The sequence below is a fragment of the Macaca mulatta genome, chromosome 10 (genome assembly GCF_049350105.2).
Source record: "Macaca mulatta isolate MMU2019108-1 chromosome 10, T2T-MMU8v2.0, whole genome shotgun sequence".
Classification (NCBI taxonomy): domain Eukaryota; kingdom Metazoa; phylum Chordata; class Mammalia; order Primates; family Cercopithecidae; genus Macaca; species Macaca mulatta.
The window spans coordinates 15,607,376-15,631,444 of record NC_133415.1 but is presented as its reverse complement, the minus strand read 5'-3'; the positions used below and the strand labels follow the sequence as shown (position 1 = coordinate 15,631,444).

The 24,069-nt window shown below is 39.8% G+C and overlaps 1 protein-coding gene across 30 annotated transcripts in view; it reads right to left on the bottom strand.

Moving 5' to 3' along the window:
• The window catches only part of RBFOX2 (RNA binding fox-1 homolog 2), a 295,158-nt gene that overhangs the window by 167,348 nt on the left and 103,741 nt on the right, over positions 1 to 24,069 (bottom strand).

Sequence of the window (24,069 nt, the reverse complement as noted above, 5' to 3'; positions counted from 1 at the left end):
CAACCTTCTAAAAACATTCTCTTCTTCTAGCTTCTGAGATACTACAATGTCATCTTTTTGGTTTTTTTCATGCATCACTGGCTACTGTTTCAGTATCTTTTTATGGCTTCTCCCTCGACAGACCTCTAAAAGGTAAGTGTTCCTAGGGGTTCAATCCTGAGTCATCTTCTCTCTAGAAGTTGTCTCATCCATTCCCATTACTTCAAATACCATCAACTTGTCAGTAACTACCAAGTTACACCCCCAGCAGAGACCTCTTCCCACGCTCCAATATGACTACTTAGCTGTCACACAAGCATGTCAAACTCAACATGCCCAAAACTGGTCCTTAATTCTCCACCATCACCACCCTTGAAGTCCCCTGGTACTACCTGACAATTATGAAAGCCAGAAACCCTTCCCTTACCCTCATCCTTCACATCCAACCTATATAGCAAGTTCTGTGTGTGTGTGACTTCACTTGATCTCCACTGTCACCACCTTAACCCAAGCCACCATCATCTCTTTCCTGAATATCACACTAGTTCCCCCATTTCCATTGTTGCTCCCTTCCAAAACACTCATCACACAGCAGCCAGAGAAACTTTGTAAAACAAACACCAGATCATATCACTCTCCTGCTTCTCCGGCAGGCATCACATTACATTTTTTTTCTTTCCAAACTCCTTATGATGGTCTTTAAGGTCCTACACGATCTGCTAGGTGCCCACTTCTCCAATCTCACTTCATACTGTATCTCCTCTCAATCAGTTCTAAAGACACTGATCTTGTGTCAATTCCTCTCCCCCACACCCCTTCATTCCCTCTTTCTGAAATCCCTCCTCATTCCAGCTTCATTATTTGCAAGACAGGCTCCTTCTTCTCTCTTAGATCTCAGCTTAAATATCACTTCCTCAAATAAAACTCTCCAGACTACTCTATCTAGTTGGAGGTCTTTCCCCACAAGCCTATACTCTCTTCCACTGTGCCCTGTTTATTTTCTTCCTAGCAGTTACCAAATCTTTAATTATTTATGCATTTTTTTGTTACAGGTTTCTTCATTAGAAAATGTTTTGTGTATGACAGATACAACTGAGATCTTCTACTATGAAACGTTTTATCCTTTGACTTTTTGTTAGGGAAGGTCAAAGTTATTTGTAGGAGTTTCTGGCACTCAGGCAACTGTCTAACCAAGTCCTATAAATAAAGTTAGAGTGCTACTAATTTCACCCTAGTTACCAAAAGGACTCACAGCTTTGCCACAGATACAAACCACAAATAAATGCTGGTATCAATGGCTTTAGAATGCTACGCTTTGAAATAATCATAATGTCAATATGAAAAAGGAGTTCCAATTTAATAATTTACTTTAAGCTAATCTGATAATCCTGATAATCTACATTCCAAACTGTCTCCCTTCCAAAACTATAAATTTATTCTTCTCAGCACAACAAAATAATAGTATCCCAGTTCAAGCTCTCCTCTAATCAAACTTGCTGTATATAAGTTAGTTAACTACAGTCTAAAACTATGTCGTCTAACACGCAGCCAGTTGTCATATGTGGTTATGTGAATTTAACTTAATTAAAATTAAAATTTCAGTTAGTTAATACTAGCCACATGTCAAGTGCTCAAGAGTCACGTGAGGACAGTGGCTATCATAATGGATAGGGCAGACATAAAACATTTCTATAATCACAGAAAGTTCCATTAGACAGAGCTGTCCTAGAACACCATAATAACCAGGAAGCAAAAAGGCCCTCTAAGTATTCAGAATTCCAAAACATTCATTCCAAAGTTTTCATCAGCAGGAAACTCCATCAGACCTTCTCTCTGAATCTATTTATTTTTATTTTAGAAATATTTCTGTCCTGCTTATCTAGCTAATTTTCCACCAAAAATTTACAAAGCAAATTAAGAAAGGGGACTGGGAAGCAGTGGGGAATAAGTAGCAGAAGATAAAGGAATACTACGTTAGAGGCAGCCAACATAGGAAACAAGAAAGATGAAGAGAAAAAAAAATCTAAAAAGCAGGTAAAATAGATAGATGATATACGTCAAAATGGTGTCACTTAGTAAGGCAAAACCTCCTGAAATATTACTCTTTTATATTCCTAAACAATACTGATGCTGATAACTGTGCTAAAACCATTTAAAAATGCCCACTATGTTACTGTTAAGAAGAAATAAATTTTATAGTTATACAACACAATTTAGAAGGATTTATTTCTGAAATGACTGAATCTTAAATATCTTGGTCCTCAAAGAAGGGAAAATCCTCTCAGCTAGTCAGGATACTCAGTCATCAAGAAGAGAAATATTCTGTACAGATTCAAGAGTTCAGTTCCTTGAATATGAATGAATGCTGTTTACAGAGCAGGTACAGATATGGAAGTAAGACAAGACTCTTCTGTTTAATGAATTATGGCTTACCCATACAGTGAAACACTGAACAGTATAGCCTTGGGGGAGGGGGATGAGGAAGCTGTTAAAATACCATTATGAAATACTCTAATAGAGTCATGCACTGCCTAACAATGTTTCAGTCAATGATGGAACACATATGCCATGGTGGTCCCATAAGATTATATCATATTTTTACTGTGCCTTTTCCATGCTTAGATATGTTTAAATATACAAATATTTGCCATTGTGTTACAATTGCCTACAGTATTCAGTAGAGTAACATGCTGTATTGGTTTGCAGCCTAAAGGCATTAGGCTGTACCATATATGATACATAGTCAGGTATACATCTAGGTTTGTGTAAGTTTTCACATTCTATTACGTTTTCACAATGAAGTCACCTAACAACACATTTCTCAAAATGTATCCTTATCATTAAGCCATGCATACTGCATATGCCATTAAGTGAAAAAAGAAAGGTTTAGCAATGGTTTTAAAACCAGTGGTTTTTTAAATGGGAGGAAAAGAGAAAGGGAGGAATTATACACAAGAAGAAAAAACACCGAATGCCTGTAGGGGAAAGACACTGGGGACTCAAGACAGGAATGGGAGAACAACTTTTCACAACATGACCATTTTGTACTTTTAAAATATTAACTTATATAAATGTTATTTATTCAAAAAACAATAATCATACATTTTAGAAAAGCTAGTTCTCTATCCCCCAAAAATGTATAATCTAATGACTTACCCAGGCTTCAAAAAACTAAAGAAAAAAAAAAATCACACTTTTTCCTTTACCAATGGTCAGATATTTAAATATTTCACACAGACTTTATTCTTACTTAAAACCTCATTCTATGGCCTGGCATAGTGGCTCATGTCTGTAATCCCAGTGCTTTGTGGGGCCGAGATGGGCAGATCTCTTCAGGTCAGGAGGTCAGCCTGGCCAACAGAGTGAAACCCCATCTCTACCCAAAATACAAAAATTAGCCAGGCATGGTGGCGCACACCTGTTAGCCCAGCTACTCGGGTGGTTGAGTCACAAGAATTGCTTGAACCCAGGAGGTGGAGGCTGCAGTGAGCCAAGATCACGCCACTGCATCCCAGCCTGGCCGACAGAGCAAGACTCTGTCCCCCCCATCAAAAAAACAAACAAAAACAAAAAACTCATTCTATACCATTTGAATCTCCATTTCCAACAAACTAATCAATTTTGGAAAAAAACTCAAAGTTGATCTTAAAATGGGAACTGCAGTGATCCTTATCATAATCTTGTATTATTCAGTTTTTAAAAAATATTTGCACAGGCTGGGCGCAGTGGCTCACGCCTGTAATTCCAGCAGTTTGGGAGGCCGAGGCAGGCGGATCACGAGGTCAGGAGATCGAGACCATCCTGGCTAACACAGTGAAACCCCGTCTCTACTAAAAAAAAATACAAAAAACTAGCCAGGCAAGGTGGCGGGCGCCTGTAGTCCCAGCTACTCAGGAGTCTGAGGCAGGAGAATGGCGAGAACCCGGGAGGCGGAGCTTGCAGTGAGCCGAGATGGCGCCACTGCACTCCAGCCTGGGCGACAGGGTGAGACTCCATCTCAAAAATAAAAAATAAAAATAAAAAAATAATAATAATTTTAAAAAACTTTGCATAAAGGTATAAAGGTATATACATTTCAAGAAAAAAATCATCTTGTTGGAAAACATGGCAAAGACTCATTGAAAATCTCCCAGGGAAGCCACAGAATAGTCTTCTACATCATGTGGGAGATAAGGTTGGGTCACTCTGATAGGCCCTGGAGCTGAGAATGCTAGTGGTTTCCCAATATCCTCTCTTCCCTTCTTCCTTAGTAACAAAACCCCAGTTTTCATTTTAGCATATTACTATACACGCTTCACCAGAAAAGGACTACATCTTCCATCCTCCACTACAGCTACGTATGGCCCTAAGACTAATTCCGACCAATGAGATATAAGCAGAAATGTCATGTGGAACTTCCTGGAAGTTTTCTTAGGTAGGGGAAGGGATACCCCTCTTTTCTTCCTCTCAAACTGCTTTGTGGAAAGGGGGAAATGATGGCTGAAGGTTAGCAATCATCTAGGCCCATCCTACAGTCAGAGAAGCAAATAGCAGTAAGGATCTTAGATCCTTGGTAACCAGAGAGCACCATATCATCCTGGACTGCCTAATTCCAGACTTCTTTTTCATGAAAGACAAATGAATCTCTCTCTTGTTTAAGACTCTGTATGGGGAAGAGGAGACTGTTATATGCAGATGAACTTAATCCTAAATGTTTTCAACAATAAATTATTTTACTTTAACTTACAATTTTTTTTCTTTTTTTTGAGACGGAGTCTCTCGCTCTGTTACCCAGGCTGGAATGCAGTGGCATGATTCTGGCTCACTGCAAGCTTCACCTCCCGGATTCAAGTGACTCTTGTGCTCAGTCTCCCAAGTAGCTGGGATTACAGGCGCCCACCACCATACCCAGCTAATTTTTGTTTTGTTTTGTTTTGTTTTTTGAGACGGAGTCTCGCTCTGTCACCCAGGCGGGAGTGCAGTGGCCGGATCTCAGCTCACTGCAAACTCCGCCTCCCGGGTTTATGCCATTCTCGTGCCTCAGCCTCCCAAGTAGCTGGGACTACAGGCGCCCGCCACCTCGCCCAGCTAGTTTTTTGTATTTTTTTTAGTAGAGACAGGGTTTCACCGTGTTAGCCAGGATGGTCTCGATCTCCTGACCTCATGATCCGCCCGTCTCAACCTCCCAAACTGCCAGGATTACAGGCTTGAGCCACCGCGCCTGGCCTAATTTTTGTATTTTTAGTGGAGACGAGTTTTTGTCACGTTGGCCACACTGATCTTGAACTTCTGACCTTAAGGGATCTGTCTGCCTTGACCTCCCAAAGTGCTGGAATTACAGGTGTGAGCCACCATGCCCTGCCCAAAACTAAATTTCACTTGAAACAGAAAGCTTTATGCACATCAACAGTGTGCAAACTTGATGACCACGACAGGAGACTGTCAAAGAATCTTGAAATGTCTAGGCAGGAAGTTTAGGCCAAAAAGTCAACTGGTGAATCACTCTGATCCACTCTGATCTACTATCCATAACTATTCCATATCCATAACTATTCCACACCAAAATGATAGAAATAAAATTTTAACTTAACCATTCTTGAATTCATATAATGAGAAAAAGTCAAATATGGACACTCTCAGTTTCTTCATCTGCAAAATGGAGTTAATAATGCCTACATCACAGGGACATTGTCAAACCCAAATAGAGAACAAATGTTCTTCAACTTACAATGGGAGTTTGTCCCTATAAACTCATCGTAAGTTGAAAATACAGTAAGTCAAAAATGCATTAACACACCTAACCTACCAAACATCATAGCTTAGCCTAGCCTACCTTAAACATGCTCAGAACACTTATATTAGGTTACAGTTGGGTAAAATCATTTAACACAATGCCTATTTTATAATAAAGTGTTGAATATCTCATGTAATTTACTGACTATTGTAATAAAAGTGAAAAAATGGGTACTCGGACGGTTTCTACTGAATGAACATTGGTTTCTATTGAATGTGTACTGCTTTTGTGCCATTGTAAAGTCAGAAAACTGTTAAGTTGAACCATTCTAAGTTGTGGATAGTTCAACATCTGTATGTTAAACTATGATGTAAACAGACCATTATATACTATCGTTATCATTACAATTACCACCACAGTAGCCAACTGGTAAATATGAATCACAAAACAAAAAATACTAGATGAAAGCTATTAAATAGGCAGAAACTTGGGTTTGGGGCTCAAGGAATTCAGTGAACTTGCCAAGTCTCTTTCACCCAATTTCTCATCTCACTATCTTTCAGAAAATCATTGCATCAGGTTTGGTGCAGTGGTGGCTCATGCTTCTAGTTGAAGCTGCTCAAGAGGCCAAGGTGAGAGGATCGCTTGGGGCCAAGAATCTGAGACCAGGCTAAGCCACATAGCAAAACCCAGTCTCTTAAACATATATATGAAAAAATATACATTACATCAGGAATTTCAGTTTCCTTCTTTAAAGTATGGGGGGAAGAAGGGAATTGACAGGTTGTAAGGGGAGAAAAAGAAAAACAGCAGTAAAAGGTTTAAAGTAATTAGGAAGTCAGATACACTTGAAATATATAACCCTGTTTTGGCATTTTACAAGGTTTCAAAAGGTAGTACAACAATTTTAAAAGTAATGCTGGCAATATTTTTCTTCATTCAAAAGAAAAATACTAAATACAAATATAGTTTCTACTTAGTATGCAACAATCTATCATGAAAAGTGCAATGTCTCTGAGCAATGTCTTCTAGAAATAAGGATAACATGGGAGTTCCCCTGTTGGAGTGCAGTGGCACAATCTTGCCTCACCGCAACCTCTGCCTCCCAGATTCAAGCAATTCTCCTGCTTCAGCCTCCTGGGTAGCTGGGATTACAGGCACAAGCCAACATACCTGGCTAATTTTTTTGTATTTTTAATAGAGACGGGTTTTGCCATGTTGGCCAGGCTAGTCTCGAACTCCTGACTTTAGGTGATCCACCCACCTCGGCCTCCCAAAGTGCTGGGATTACAGGCGTTAGCCACTGTGCCAGGCCTTACTTTCTTTTTAAGCAGAAAAAGAAGATGATTTTTAACCTGTATCCAAAGGCATAGACAATACAAATGTAATCTATTTTGATGACTGATAATCATAATTTCAACAAAGTCATGATTTTTTGCTCGTTAAACAAACTATAACTGAATCTCTTTAACTTTTGTACTTAAAATGATTTAACTTCTCCAAATGTGTTTAAAGTTTGAAAAAAAGCCAATGAAGTCACTTCTTGAAGCCATTAATTCATCTTTTTACACTACTTCTGGTGACTTTAATCCACACACACATTGTACATGAGTCATACTGGTGCTGTGTGGTTCAATTCATTATATTTTGAAAAGTACTCTATGGTCAAATTAACTTTGAGAAACACGCTTCAAGCAATTTTACTGTTTGCCCAATTTGAATTTTCGTAAACTGCAAACAGGATATGTAAATTAATAGATGCTTTTTTACAAATTTCACATATACTCATAGGAAGAAAACAAGCTATCCAGGGGTGTCAGAGATTAGCTAGCTGACAGGCAGACAGATGCCAAGAATTTGCTCCACAATTTAAAGGGCTACAATCAGGATAACAGAAGTGTGAGAAACAGACTCAGACAGCTTAAGGGTTTTTGTTTCCCAGAAGGAATACCAGTGGAAGGGATACCACTGCCCATTTCTATATCTTTCTGTTCTGAATAGCCATATCCAAGCAGCTTTACTGTGTGAGATTCCTGGAGAATTAGAACTACTGCCACTTCCCTCGATGATTCACTTGTAATGCCAACTTATGAGTCTGAATGCACACAAAGGAGGTTGAGGAACTTCTGAACTAGCAGGAAAAAAGTTGAAATAACATTATTTTCTGAGAAGGTAATCTATTTTAATCCAAACAAATCCACTGGGCTAGACCATTCTATCCCACATCTAAGCAATGGCTGCAATATCAAAATGTTCCTAAAAATTAGTACATGCCAAACTCTATAAATTTATTTTCAGGCTATGACTTTACTTTTAATAACATAAATGAGTTCAGTGGGACTCATTTTAATTCTTTTTGAAACGGTTTATTTTTAGTAAATATAATAGTCCCCCACATGGAAAGCTACAACCATGCCAAAAATTTTCTAGGAGGAGATAAAACCCTATTTATAGACCTATCAGTTGCTCCTTGCTTAGGTTGTAACATAGTTTCCACTTTAAGCCTGATATGACCTCCCTGGACTTCTCTGGTCTCTAATAATGTTCCTTTCATCCTGAAGTTTCCCACATTTATCTTTATCTCCACCCGGTACTTAAGTTAAGCTACTATGGGTTGGGGGAAGGGAGAAGGAAAGAATCTCCTTTGTAAAAGCCATCTTCTACAGAAGAGTTTTAGGTAATTTTCAGGAACTTAAAAAATGAAAGATAGGAGTTCTTCACTTGGTGGGCTTTTTTGGGAGAACCTCATAAATATTCAACAATCATCAGGAATACTGCTACACAGTAATCAATGCATATGGGAAATGGAAATGGCAATAAGGCCTACTGGTGTCTTAATCGGTGTCTGATTTTGCATCTTTTAAAAATCCAACAAGAGTAAAGTTATTTTAATACAGAGGATACTACATTCTCTAATCAAAGGAAAGCTAATCAAGGGAGCCAAACTATAAATAAATATAAGAAATTTTTCCTAAAAATTGTGATCTCAGGGATTAAGTTGTTCTTATTGGTGTTGTTTACATTAGCTACTGGTATCTTTACACTCCTCACTTAAAATGCTAATTGGTGGAATCTCCCCTTCCCAATCTCTGCCTATGACTCCATCAACAATTTTAGAAGGTATAAGTGTCTTATTCTAATCCAATGAGCCATTTTCAATTTCCTTTCATTAGCAGTGGCAAGACCCATATCTCATCTCACCCCAGCCCTTCCCCACTCCATACTCTGGATAAAACTGTTAATGAATCCTGTTTTTACTGCTCCGGCAAATCCTAACCCCTTTCATCTCTGAACCCCAATAACATTTGCTGGTCTTGGTTCACTCATTTTTTTGTTTAAATCTTAAATATATACTTATTTTTTGCTAATTCCATGTTTGCAGGTCTTGTATCCTGAATGAGACTGCAAATTCTATTCAAATGTAAAGGCCTAGTGGGCAATGACACATCTTACTCATCTCAGCATCACCAGTTGGTCATGCCAACTGACTAGCACATAACAGGCACATAATAAACATTATGGAAATATTTGTTGAGGTGATCTGGATGGCAGAAACAGTGTACTATGTATACTTCTCTTATATGAATCTCTCAGAGCACACCACTGGGAAAGCCCAACACAATGTGCGGCAGAGCTAAATCACAAGCAACTCCTGAAGAGAGGAAGGGAGAAGAACATGAGCATTAATTAATACCAACCCATCTTTCATTAGATTCCCATCAACATTCTCAGGAGCTAAAAGACATGGTGTGAACACAGGATGTACCAAGTGATAAGAGCAAGCAATACATTTCCTCACCCCAAGAAAAGTCTTCCACTTTTTCCACCTACCTATATCTTATTAACCTTTAAGGCCTATCTCTTCCTGTCCACCCCAATTCACAGTGAAATACCCTAAGCTCTCCAGTACCTGAGGATGAGTAGCTACTTAGCATTTTCACTTAAAACAAGGGATGGATCTAAACTTTAACAAAAATAATTCAAAATAAACACCAGTAAAAGTTACTGATTGTAAAAGTTGGCAAACACCAGGAAATACTTCTCTTAATTTTTTCTCAGTTGTTAAATTTATCACATAAGATGTATTTCCCTTTTTAAAAGAAGACATATGGGTTTTCTGGGGTGATCTGAGCTGAGGCATGATCATGGATGATCAAATAAAACTCTCAAGATCATATCCCAGAGGCAGCATGGCACTGAAGAAAGAAGTGAGGTTTGAAAGTGAAACAGACCTACAATCAAATTGCCAAATCACCATTCATTAGCAGTGACCTTGAGCAAGTACTTTAACCCCTCTTAACCTGTTATGTAATCAACAAATGCAGAATTAAGATGAAAATTAGAAATAATGTACATAAAACACCTAGGCCAGTGCCTCTCTTGATAAATTTCAATTGTTAATGGTTTTGTCTATTGTCATTTTTCTTAGCCCACAACAAATGATAGAAAATGATTTATTGGCAAATCTGACATTTTAGGGTTTCTACTGTAATTTTTTAAAAATTAGAAGCAACAAAATATCAATAAGAACTCACCTTTAAAAAGCTATTTTGTCTATGAATTTAAAAGTAAACCCTGGTCAGTTGCAGTGGCTAACGCCTATAATCCCAGCACTTTGGGAGGCGGAAGCGGAAAGGAAGATTGCTCAAGCCCACAAGTTCAAGATCAGCCTGAGCAACATAGTGAGACTCTGTCTCTATTTTTAAAAAGTAAAAAAAGTAAGATCTGCGGGAAGAGAAACACAAAGTGTTCTCTTGGGTAAGGTGTATCTATTAAATCAGATGGCTAGGATAATTTACAAGCAAAAAAAGCTCTTTAAGGGAGCACCTAACAGGATATATATATCCTGCTATTTCTTTTATATATATATAAAATTATATCACTATATGTGTGTATATGTATGTGTGTATATATAGAGAGATATACATATATATATATATGGTTTACTCCTACCTAGAGTTTCTACATAAATCTGTATGTAGAAATCTACATAGATTTATAGATACAGATTCTAATCTACAGATATAGATTTATAGATATAGATATCATAGAAATTCCACATAGGGATAAACCCAATATTGTAGTATCTATGTCATAGAAAGGCTATGGGTAAAGATAATTTTTTAACCTAATCAAAATTCTGCTCCTCCCTCAAACCAGGGATATTTACCTGACAATCACAAGCCAAAGGGAAAGAGAAAAGGCAGTATCTGCCTGTCTGAGAAAATGGGCATGAGGAAGGGGTGGGCAGAGCTGGCTATAAACGATGGGAATTTCTTTATGGAGGAAGGAGACAACTGACTGCGGCACCACCTTCTTTTGTTGCTTTCAGGTAATGGAGGAATCCCTAAGTCATTTACTTGCTCTAGTAGCAGGGCTGTGAAAAAGGAGAGAGTAATGTTTGGTCCTCCTACAGGGCAGGACTAAAAGCTGTGAAGGAGTTAAAGCTTTCAGAATATTAGAGTGAAAATGCTGGCAGGACTTCTAGGGCTTTTTTAGCCAGCCTAGTGGAATGGAAGAGTCTGGGCATTAGAGCCAGATGGGCCTTCCTAGCTAAGTGACCTTGGGCAAGTTGGACAGCCTCTCTAGCCTACACTTTTCTCATCTATACAATTGGGTTAACAGCATTTGCCCTGCAGAGTCATAAGAATTTAATAAGGTAACAAATAAACAAACTGCTTCAGAATAGGCACTCAATACAGGTTAAATGCTTTTCCCCTAAACCTCAGGCTAGCGATAAAACGCCCCTGGAATATATAGTGATATACCATACATGCTCATTTTCTCCTTTTCCTCCACTTGCATAAAGAGAAGCAAGTCCAAAAAGAGAAAACAACTTTTCCGAGGTTGCAATACTAGTTACTGGCAGAACTGGGGCTAAAAGCCAGTTCCTTCAAGTTCAGTGCAATGTACCTTGCCTCATTAGGAACAATCCCTTAGGGATGGGCTCTGAGAGTAGATGCAAACAAGAAAACAAGCTAACCGCAATGTCCGCCATTCCCTGTGATTCAGATACCTAAGAGTTAACGTTCAGTCTCAGCTAGGGCTCCGGAGTTGGCTGACTCCTTAGGCACTGAAATCCATTCCTCCATGTGATTGGTTGGTTCCCAAAGGGGTGGGGAAGAGGAAAAGGGAGAAGAATGTCACCCGATCCCCAGGGGTAAACAACAGCAAAAACATCTGCTCAGGTTTTTAACTAAATCTGTGAAATATTTCTGAACACTTGACCACCAAACTTGAAAAACTGTTAACTTCTGACCTTAATCAAAAAGGTTGTTCTGTAATGACCAGATCCTTAGTAATGCAATCTGGACAAACAAATGCAAAAGGACAGTTTAATATTTCTCTAGCACAAAATTAGTACCCAATGCTCGTGTGCTCTAGGTGCTTGAAATCGACACTGCCACCAACCCTCCTCCCCCTTTGCCATTACAGAGAGAAACCAGCCTGCCTGCTTCCACCCTACCATTTTACTCGAACTCTGCCATTTCGGAAACATGACAGGACTACACAATCACATTCTCTCCTCTGAGCCACCTCCTTTAAGAGGAGCCCCATCCCCTTGTAACTCTCTGTAATTATGTTAGCACACATGTGCAGGGCAGAGAGAAGGGAAGGTTTGGGGAGGAAGAAACCCAATACCCTGCCAAATCCATTGGGAAGTCTGCCCAAGTTATTAATCCAGGATGGGGCCACTTAACTAAATTAGTTGAGGCAATGCCCTTCAATCCTAGCTAGATTCTTTCCCCAGGGGATAATGCAGGAAGGGTCGGCCTCCTCAAAATCTTATTACCCCAAACAACTCTTTTTTTCTTCAGAAGTTTCTCTCTCCCATTTCAAAGCTATAAACAAAATACTTTGGTTTTATGCAGAGAATCAGAGAGGCAGCTGCTCTCCCTGAGTACACTACAGGGACTCCACATGACTGGTCAGTAAGGAGCTGCTGAAAAGTGCATTCCCTTTGTTCTTACAGCCACAATGAAATTTTAAAGTCCCAATTATGTAAACCAGGGTGAGGGATGAAGAACTACAGTTAAACCAAAGAGAAAGCCTCCTGCGGAATGACTAAAACTTGAAGTCCTTTTACAACCTCAGCCAGTACAGGAATCAGCTCTAGTTCACCTTAATATGGCCCAGAAAGCAGGAGTAAGCCACACCTTCTCCCAGGCCCATCCTAAATAATCTGGAATTGCCAGACAGATCATCTCTCAGAAACTGTGTAGACTACAAATGACCCAAAACCACTCTACACTCACTCAAAGAGGAAAGATTCCTCAATACTGAACACAAGCAAATCAGCCCAGGAAGTTAAGTGGCAGAGGCTCCTTATGTCTCCTCTTTGTCTCTATTCTTTAATCCCAAAGCCAAATTTAATCTAAATCATGTTACTAATGCCCTGTGCTAACACAGATGTCTCATTTATAAATCCTAGGGAACATAAGTGACTTAGCTCTCTTTCACAGTAATGCTCAGCAAATTAACTACTCAATGAGGTTCAGTATGATTATTAAAAACACAGGCTTCAGTATCAAGCCAACCTTGATTTAAATGCCTGTTCTACCACTTTCCAGCTCTGTGACTTGCACTTCTCTAAAGCCCAGTTTCTTCATTAGTAAAATATGGCTTCTACCGTCCACCTTACAGAGAGAACGGGTGTTTGTTTGTGACAGGGTCTCACTCTTGCTCAGGCTGGAGTGTAGAGGCGTGATCTCGGCTCACTACAACCTCTGCCTCCTGGATTCAAGCAACTGTCGTGCCTCAGCCTCCCAAGTAGTTGGGATTGCAGGCATGGGCCACCACACCCGGCAAATTTTTTTATTTTTAGTAGAGATGGGGTTTCGCCATGTTAGCCAGGCTGGTCTTGAATGCCTAGCCTCATGTGATCTGCCTGCCTCAGCCTCCCAAAGTGCTGGAGTTACAGGCGCGAGCCACCGCACCCAGCCAGGAGAGTGGTTGTTAATAGTAATGAGGAGTGGGCTGGCCGTGGTGGCTCATGCTTTTAATTCCAGCACTTTGAGAGGCTGAGGTGGGCGTGTCACCTGAGGTCAGAAGCTTGAGACCAGCCTGGCCATCATGATGAAACCCTGTCTCTACTAAAAATACAAAAATTAGCTGAGAATGGTGGCTCATGCCTGTAATCCCAGCTACTGGGGAGGCTGAGACAGGAGGATCACTTGAGCCCAGGAGGCAGAGGTTTTGCAGCAAGCCGAGATCACGCCACTGCACTCCAGCCTGGGTGATACAGAGAGACTCTATCTGAAAAATTTAAAAAAAAAAAAAAGTAATGAAAAGTGGATGGTATGTGCATATCTGCATTAACACAGTACTTGATGCATAGCAAGCATTCAGTAAATAGTACCTGGTACTATAAATTATTATTAAGGAACATAAAACAACTTCTATAAAGGAATAACACAGCCACCTGACAACCTTATTAGCATTCGTGCACCTTACCCATCCCATCATGAGTGGTAAACAGCATGAGAATGCCAAAATTTATTTAATGACTATGTTGAGCAACTGCTAGGTGATGGGGGAAAAGAGTGAAGGATACAACTTCTCCCTGTAAAGGAGCTCATGTTGGTAGGGGAAGACACAACAAAAAAGAAGGGGAGGAAGAGAAAGTACTGAAAGGGGTCTCAGTATGGCACTACTACCCAGATTAAGGGTTCCACTGTGAAGGGGCTGGGTTCAGATCTATCTCAGCAGTGAGGGTCATGTTGAAGAGATCTGTTAGGGTCACGGGACAGGAAAATGTTGGAAAGCAAGGCCCATTCTGGACTTCTGTACACTAAGAATGAGAGGAGGGGAGAGTCAAAATGCATAGTGAGAGAAGGATTTTTATTTTTATCTTTTCTCTTCACATTACACTAGGCAAAAATTATACCAGGCATAGAGCTGACAACCATGATCAAATATTTTCAAGCAGGAACTACAAGATGACTGCTTGTTAGGTTAGTGTAGCAGCACATATTTATTTTTTAGCAAATAGCCTGGGGCTCTCAAGGAATTATAATCACGTAGTCATGAAGATACTCACCGGACACAGTGCACTGCACGGGAGGCTGGGGGAAGGGGAGGCCAGAAGGGGCTGGGTTCTGTGAGTCAGTGGCACGCAAACTCACAAACCAGTGCTCTTGCTCTTTCCTATAAATTTTCATCATCACAATTGCAATCTGTCAAACTCTCAAGTACACCTTAAAGCCTGCACTGCTGATGGAGTACAGCAGGGCTTGGCCACTCCTTGGTCATGACAGTACATGTCCTTCAGGAAACAGCTCTGCACTGGGAAAAAAGCACTCAACTGAGAATGAAGGCTCAATATCACAGACTCAGCTTTGCCACTAGCAAGAGATATAAGAAAATAAGACTATGGCTTTGGTAAGTCATCTAACTTCTCTGGAACTCAGTTTCCCCAAATGTAAAATAGGGGTGATATGATTAAATCTAGCTCTGACATTCAATGGCTCAGGAACTGAGGGCCAAGCTGACGTCCTCTACCCAGAGTTCTTGTTTCAGTATTAGGGCTGACATGCCAAAGGGCCAGGGTATCAAGACAAATGATTACAATTCACTCTCTAAACTAGACTGAAAGTTCTGGCAAAGTAGAAAGCCATCTACAACATTTCTGGTGTACAAATTAAAAAGACTTACATCCTGACCCATATCACTCCTTGGAGATTAAATCAAGAAAGCAAGCAACAGGAATCAACAGAACAACAGTCAAGTCACCTGGCACCCAGAAGGGCGCATTGTTTGCTTGCTAAAGGAGCCCTCCAAATTCTGCAGCTGAGAAAGACATACAGGGGCCTTAGAGTCAGCATTCATTCCAAAAACACAGGAATGATGGTTGCTATTTCTGCTTAATAGATCAGGACCTCACAAATGGGTGTCATCTCCACTGGACGAATCATATAGTCAGAAATAATCTTACAAATGCCAGCACTCAACAAACTGGCAGCTCTTTAGAGAGGACTCTCTGGGGACCCAGAGCTGCAGTAACTGGGGGAAATGTATCCAGATTAGATCAGCAAAGGCCTCTCCAGTTCCCCATGAGGTATTGTAGGGGGCAATGGTGCTGGCCAACACACAAGATTTACACAATGAGCTCCTGAATACTGCACATGTTCGGGTCAAAAGAGCTGCCGCTCTGCTACAAACAATTCATGAAGCAGCAGATGCCAACTGTCCTGTCACCTAGGCCTTCAGCAGTAATTCCTCAAGAAAGCCTGATGGGCTTGGTTTTCATGGTAGTCACCTATTCCTCCCATTTTAAATTAAGGAAAATAATCCTTATTTATTGTCTCATTCTCTTCACTTTTCTTTTCCCAACATAAAAACATGTTTTCCCACCATAAATAAATAAATAAATAAAGATGTGGTATATCCACATATTATTTAGCAATTAAAAAATGAAGTACTGCTATAACATGGATTGTGCTACTATGTGAAAACATTGTTTTAAGTGAAAGAAGCCAGACACAAGGGACCACATATTTTATTGAGTCTATTTATATAAACTATATACAGAATAGGCAAATCTATGGAAAAGTGGAGACCACTTGTTGCATAGGGCTAGGGAAGTAGTGGGCATAGAGGAATTAAGAAGTGATGATTGGCCGGGAGCAGTGGCTCACGCCTGTAATCCCAGCAGATTCAGAGGCTGAGGTGGGCAGATCACTTGAGGTCAGGAGTTCAAGACTAGCCTGGTCAACATGGCAAAATGCCATCTCAACTAAAAATACAAAAATTAGGCAGGTGGCGTGTGCCTGTAGTCCTAGCTACTTAGGTGGCTGAGGCAGGAGGATAGCTTGAACCTGGGAGGCGGAGCTTGCAGTGAGCCAAGATCATGCCACTGCACTCCAGCCTAGGCAACAGAGTGAGACTGTCTCCAAAAAAAAAAAAAAAGAAAAAAGAAAAGAAAAAGAAGTGGCAACTAAGGGGAATGGAGTTTCTTGTGGAATAATAAAAATGTCCTAAACCTGACTGTGGCAATGGTGATGGTTGAATGACTAAACATGCTAAAAGCCATACACTTTAAATGGGTAACTTGTACAGTATGTGAATTATATCTCAATAAAGCTATTTTAAAATGCTCTAGGAGAATATATAACCTCCCTTGGGAGGGAAATTTTAATGAGGGAACTTTGATTCTTCTAGCCATCCCTTGTTTCTAAATGCCTGCCTGTTCCTTCCTATCAATGATTCACTTTGCTATTCCCATCCTCTGCTCACTGCACTATCTAGCTCAGGCTTACACCTTTCCTATGAAAACAACTGGGCTATTAGCTTTGCTTTGTTCTTCAAGTCCATGTCTGCTCTATCTTGACTTTAGTGTCCTTTCTTACACACCTAGTCTCCTTCTGTCCCAGCTCACATAGTAAAATAATACATATACACACAGAATAGTGGCTAAAGACCCGTCACATCATGAAAAAAGAATGAGGATAAACAACAGCATAAAAGCACAGGTTTGGGAGTTTTAACTAATTTGGTTCCAATCAAAGCATTTGGCCAAGTTACTTTAAATGTCACTGTCAGTTTCCACTGCTGTAAAATGGGGAAAACTAATGTATCTCATGCATGTGGTTATTATAAAAATTAAGTGGAAAAATCTATGTAAATGATTAATATGATGCCTGGTCACAAAGGTCCTCAATAAATAACTGCTATTTATGGAAGTCTTATGCCCAGTTTTTCTCATGCTGTCATTTGGCAGCTCAGCCTCTATGTCAAAAAGCCAACAATAAAAGCAGGTTGTTGGCACCATCAAATTGTTCACAATCGTATTCCTATTTGTTCTAACCCATCTAACTCACAGATCCCAGTCTATTCCTGATACTTTGGCTTTTTTACTTCAATTTGTATTCTTATTTCTGGGCTCACTTTAACCTCAAACATGTTGAGTATTGCCTTTCCAGTTGCATGTCCCCTTCTCAACCAAAATCTGCTTATCATCTTAATTATTTATTATACTTTAAGCCACTCTGGACAAATTGTTTACCCAGAGTACCAAAGCACTCAGTATCCTATTCTTCCTAAAAGCATATAATGAAATCAAAACAAGTCGGACTTTAGAAAAAATTATGATAAAAAAGCTTACAACCTTACAAGGGACTACTAGGCAGCCATGAAATGATGCAGCAGACATAGTTAATGGCATGAAAAGATGTGTGTAATAAAGTAGGGCTGAGCTGGAGGCATTTTACAAAAGTTTGCACAATATGATTGACATCTTGTAAGGAATTTTAAAATGTGTACATATGCAAACAAAGCTGCACTGAAACAAGATAATAAACAACAAAACGTTAAGATAAAGTTAACTATATTAAGGCAAATTTTATTCTATTCTTTTGATCTGCTGTATATTCTAAATTTTCTTTAACGAATGTGTATTACTTTTATTTTTAAAAAATATTTTAAGGACTTTTAAAAAAGAATTAATTTAAAGATTGTAATGTCTCTTAGCATTTTCTTACCAGCCACTATAGTATGGTATGGCTCAGGAGTCAGAAAAACCAGGGTTCAAATCCTTATTCTACCACTTATTGTATGTACGACTTTGGCAAATCACTTAATGCTTTTAGGCTTGCTGTTCTCATGTGGAAAATGAAGAGGAAACTCCCAGCCAAGTACTTGGCATGTAGTCTTCCATAAATACCAATGCCCTTAACTCTTCCACTCCTTTACCCTATAGCAGTGGTTCTCAAGTTGAGTGTGTATAAGAATTACCAGCGCATGTTAAAACAGATTGCTGGACCCCATCCTCAGAGTTTCGGATTCAGTAAGTCTGGGGAAAAGGCAGAGACCATGAATAAAGGTAAGTTCCCAGGTGATGCTGATGTGGCTGGGTTTGAAGCCACACTTTGAGGATACCACTCTAGGCAATAAGACTCACAAAGTCTTCTTACAACATGTTATACAGGTATTAAGTGCTCTTTCACATCAAAAGTATTTTAGCAATACATGCTCACTGGATACTGAACTAAATTAGAAGCTAATACTGAACACCTCCCCAAAAGGCCAGCCTTACAACATGGGATAATTTACCCCAGGACATTAAGGGAATTGGTTTTCCACTTAAAGCAGTCAGGAAATAACAATTAACACTGCATTTAGAATATTCTGGTTCCAGCATGGGAGAAAACATGAGAATGCAGACACAGATCAAACAAAATGAAGAGCTAGACAAGAGAATCCACTGCAGGTTCTGTGACTGGTAAATTCATCTGGGGCAGAAGAGCAGATTCTATAGTGTCACAGAACACTTGCTTTGCTCTGGGTGCCCTCTGTTGACAAAAACTGACATAGCCACTTCCTTCCCTCCCTTTTCTCCTCCCACCCTAGGGCCAAGAGTCCCTCCAGTGTGACTCAGACTTGAGGCACGGTTTCCAGTTAGAAAATTTTCCTAGGCCCATATGTAGGCAAGACAGACCTTTCCTTCCTCCAGCTTTCCTAAGTCCCCTTCTCTGTGTGCTTGTATCTGCAGCTTATCTTCAAACAGGTTAATTGTTTCAGGATTGTGGAACAAAAAGTGAACAGCATTTCGCATAATGATATGTGAAATTTAAATCACAATGGCATTTCATTTTAGATATGGCTAGTATTAGCGCAGAGAGAATAAACTGATTTTGTAAATAGTGTCAAATACAATGTGAAACTCTGTTGGTATTAAAAATACTGATGAGGCTGGGCACAGTGGCTTACATTTGTAATCCCAGCACTTTGGGAGGCCAACGTGGGCAGATCATGAGGTCAGGAGTTCAAGAACAGCCTGACCAACATGGTGAAACCCTGCCTCTACTAAAAATACAAAAATTAGCCGGGCAAGGTGGCTAATTTTCCAGCTACTCAGGAGGCTGAGGCAGGAGAATCGCTTGAACCTGGAAGGCAGAGGTTGCAGTCAGCCAAGATTGTGCCACTGCACTCCAGTCTGGGCGACAGAGCTAGACTCCATTTCAAAAAAAAAACAAAAAACTAGACATGTCTAAATCAGGACTTTGGTCTATGGGCCACTTGTTTTTGTAGAACCCCCACACACACTAACAGCTAAGAAATAGCTTTTACATCTTGTAATAATTGAAAGAAAAATCAAAAGAAAAATGATGTTTCATGACATATAAAAATTACATGAAATTAAAATTTCAGAATCTGCAAATAAAGTTTTATTAGAATACAGCCACACTCTTTGTTTACTATAATCTAAGGCTGCTTCCCTGCTACTGTGCCAGAGTTCCTGAGTAGCTCTAACAGAGACCATATGGCCCAGATGCTCTCAGATGCTTTACAGAAAGTTTGCCCCCTCCTGTTCTAAACTATTGATAAATGTGACACCTGAACCTTCAGTCAGGTATGAAGTGCTGAGTTTGAAATCTTATGGCCCTGTCTTAGTAATGACTTCCCATAACATTTAGTGTGAGTCCTGCACAGGGTGAGTGGTCAGCCTACACTGCCTACCACACTCCTCTTGCATCCACAGAAGCTGAAGGTACTGTGCTAGATTTGTGGCATGTTTTTTGGCTAATACTTACCAGCAATCCTACAAAAGCATCCCATCTTACAAATGAGGAAGTAAGCCTAACAGAAGTTAAGTATCAGTCCAAACTGGAATTTGAACTCAGGTCTGTCTGACACCAGAGTTCTTTGATCATTCCTCACTGGTTTTCAAACTGTCTTCCAGTCAGCAGAGCCTTATGGGGAGAGGGAAACACAGAGGACCGGGCTCCAGGCCTTTCATCTCTTTTTTTTTTTTCCTTTTATTTCCCCAACTTCTTACACTTCCATATTTTTTTTAGAGACAGGGTCTTTTGTTGCCCAGGCTGGAGTACACTGGCACAGTCAGCTCACTGAAGCCTCGAACTCCTAGGCTCAGGCCATCGTCTTGCCTCAGCCTCTAGAGTAGCTGAGACTACAGGTGCACACCACCACACCTGGCTAACTTCCAAATCTTTTCTAGGAGGACCATTCCATTTGCCTTTTTAATAAATTGTGGCCAAGGATTTTTTTTTTTTTAAAGCCAATTTTATGCCACTTACCTTGGCAAATCTCTCAGGAAACTGGAAATCTTCATTTCCTCATCTGCCAATGGAGATTAAAACCCTTCCCCTCCACCCAAATAATAAAGACTCACTGGGGTCTCACCAAAGATCAAATGAGAATGGGTATGAAAGCAATACCTGTAAACTACACAGGACTATAGCTATATAACACATAACTATCACCCCTTAGTAAATAGGGAAGCAAGTGGGGAAAATAATGTTTGCTACTGAGCAAAGAAAAATTAAGCATGCAAGTAAAATGCAAAAAAATAACATTCAAATAAAAGTAAATAAGTGCCCAGTGCAAAAATAACCTTGGAATCTAACACATTTATTTTAAAACTCAGATTCACTCATTAACAACTACATAGCCTAGGACAATGACTTAATCCCTTTGAGCCTTGGTTTCCTCCCCTTCAAATGGGATTTAAAAACGACTTGCTCTATACAGTGCCGAGCACATAGTCAGTATTCCACCCGTGAGCCCTCTTTTCATCAGGACACCCCTTCCCATGCCGAGACACGTGTTACTCTGAAATTAAGATCATGTACGGGCTCCCTGCACCAATAATAAAATACCAGAATTAAAGAGCTAAAAGCATCTTTATCTTAAACGATCCTGTGATCCACATGACACCGCAAAGTTTGTGAGAGCATAGGCTAAAGACACACTAAGGGAACAAAGATCCTAATGCAGTAATAGGAGATTCATGGGAAAAGTTCTACTAATTCAATAAGTATATTTGTTGAGTGTCTTAAGAGCCTTCTATGGCTCCATAAAATGACAGATTTACATTTAATATCCACTTGACTGAACCCATTAAATGTGTAAGAGGCACTCTCTTGCTGAACATCAGATATCTGGTTTCTTAAGTATTAATTTTTCATATCGCTCTGGCCAGGCAAAGGCAATAACAACCTAGTGAACGTCCAACCACAGTTTTGTTTTTTTCTCCCTTTGTCCGTAACAGAAAATCCAAATGGAGGAGTCTCTGTATTTCAACAGGCTGCAGTTGAGCTTATTTAATTTATCCCTTTACCACACTTTACCAAATTCATACTGGGCATGTACTTTGTGCAAAGTATTCAAGAAAACTAAGAAGCATGAGAGAACTCTTGTTCTTACAGAATTCTGTGTGTTGTCAAACCTTTTCACCATAATGCGATAGGCAGTGATAAAGTGCTATTACAAAGTAGAAGACTGGGCCGGGCACAGTGGCTCACGCCTGAAATCCCGGCACTCTGGGAGGCCGAGGTGGGTGGATCACTTGAGGTCAGGAGTTCGAGACCAACTCGAACTAGCCAACATGGTGAAACCCTATCTCTACCAAAAAAATAAAATAAAAAATTATATATAATATATACATAAAAGTTAGCCAGCGCGGTGGTGCATACTTGTAATCTCAGCTACTCGGGTGGCTGAGACAGGAGAATCACTTGAACTCGGGAGGCAGAGGTTGCAGTGAGCCATTCCAGCTGCTACACTCTAGCTTGGGCATCAGAGCAAGACTTCATCTCAAAAAACTAAAAAAAAAAAAAAAAACAAGGTAGAAGGCCGGGCACAGTGGCTCACGCCTATAATCCCAACACTTTGGGAGAGTGAGGCAAGAGGATTACTTGAGCTCAGGAAATCAAAATCAGCCTGGGCAACGTAGCAAAATGCTGTCTTTACTGAAAATAAAACATTAAAAAAATTAGTTCGGCATGGTAGCACATGCACGCCTGGGTAGTTCCAGCTACTTGGGAGGCTGAGGTGGGAGGATCACTTACTTGAGCCCAGGAGTTCGAGGCTGCACCACTGCACTCCAGCCTGAGGGACAGAGAGAGATTCTGTCTCCAAAAAAACACAAAAAGCAAAGTAGAAAGCATGTGCCCTGGGACACTGAGTCAGCTCGCAAATAAGTGCACTAACCAAAACCTCAAGGAGAAGGTAGCATTTGAAGTGAGATTTAAAGGACGGACTGTATTTAAACATGAGAAATGGGAAATAGTGTAAGTAAAGGAATTAGAATTCAAACCCACATCTAATTTCAAAGCTATGCTACCCCACCCCACAGTGTGGCTTGAACAGAGTACCTTACACAAAACAGAAGGAAAAAGACTGAAGCCAGATCACAGAAGGCTTAGCATATCACACTAAAGAATAATCAGCAGATAAAAGCTAAGCAGAGTAATGAGACTCCAGTGAGATCAGAGCTGTTTAAATGCATGATTACATAGTACTTGCTGAGAGTATTTTCTGGTGGTACCAAAGTTTCTAACAGAAGATCTTAAGTTACCTGTTTATTCCCGTCTCTCTAATCAACCCTAGATGAGATCAGTATAATAGTATGCAGCTAATGCTATTAAGAAAATTAAACTATTTAATCTGTAACTGAAACCCATAACTATATTGTCCACCAACTACGAGGCCTTTTGTCTTACCTTATACTTAATTAGTTGGTTTCACTCTATATCATCTGCCAGTGACTGTCTGTTAAAGAACAAAGGACTGAATAAATATGTCAAGCTTCTTAAATGTAACTCACAAAATGATAGCCAGAATTGATTATAAAAAGACCACCAATTGCTTGGTAGTACTAACCCCTACAGCAAGAATATGCCTACTAACTACTTAGCTGCCCTAACCAAGTCTAGTCAGATGAATTTCTCGATTTTGAAAATTGCTAATGGAAATTCTGTAATTTTCCTTTGTAAATGGCCCTAGTGATTAATAATCTTTAGTCAGATAATTCTTTTTGATGGTCACATTAAACCTCTCATTACAATACAAATCAATTGCCTATATACAAAGTAACAGGTCAATCTACTGAAAAGTCAACCAGTGAAATTATGATCCATTCATTAACAAAATATTTAAGCAACTGGGTCATGAGTGGATCAACAATCACAGCTTAACAATCCCAGCAACCCTAAACTAAGCAAAAAGAGGCAAAGCTAGGGGAAAAAGTCAAATTGTGGCATAAAAGGCAGGATGTGACAAACCAGGTACAGAAGAGCGATGAGAATAAAAGCCAGCCATATTTCTAATACTTCTGGCATCATTCATCTATCCACAGATCCACAGTAGCCCTGAAGGATTCAGCAGGTGAGAGAACATTCAAAGTATGACACTCCCAAGACCCACAAAAACCAAACCCATTACCACCAAAGAGTCCTTAAAGCAAAAAGAAGAAACTTGGGCCCAGAGATGAGAAGAGACTTTCTAGATTACCTGGAAAGTCAAAGGCAAAGGTTAGTGCAACCTATTTTCACAACATCAGGCAGTAAGTCACTCTTGACCTAGGACATTTTTAAGACTTTAATCCTTTCAAACATCCTATGGTATCCTCACTTTCA